This window comes from Numida meleagris, chromosome 6 (assembly GCF_002078875.1).
Source record: "Numida meleagris isolate 19003 breed g44 Domestic line chromosome 6, NumMel1.0, whole genome shotgun sequence".
NCBI lineage: Eukaryota > Metazoa > Chordata > Aves > Galliformes > Numididae > Numida > Numida meleagris.
In genome coordinates, this window is record NC_034414.1 from 2,275,339 (window position 1) to 2,275,841 (window position 503).

Consider the following 503-nt stretch of genomic DNA (forward strand, 5'->3'; position numbering starts at 1 on the left):
GCGGCTCCGCGTGGGTCAGCGCTGAGGCGGTCCCCGTGAGGAGGGAGAGCGGCCCCGCGTGGGTCGTTGTGAAGCGGTTCCTGAAGGGAACGTCCCCGCGTGGGTCCCTCTGAGGAGAGCAGCCCGTGTGGGTCTCTCCGAGGCGGGTTCTGAGGGGTACGGCCCTGCGTGGGTGCGCGAAGGAGAAGTTGGCATCGGGCGGCTGCGTTTTGTAGGACCCCGGCCCTAACCCTCCCTCCCCAGCACCCCTACGGACTTATAGGTCTGTGGGACTTTCTCCCCGTTTTGCCCCCACGCTCGGTGCAGGTGGCACGGAGCCCGCTCAGGGGTTGTGCCCGAGTTTGGATTTACGGCCCCATCTCTTCCACCCTTTCCTCTTGGCGCTGCGCTCGCCCCTCTGCACATCTCTCCCCGTTGGACCCATTGCTCCGTTTCCTCTTCTTCTTTTGTGTAGCGGAGCTCCTAATGGAGGCGGCTTCGCTGGCTCCCTCTTTTCCAGCTGC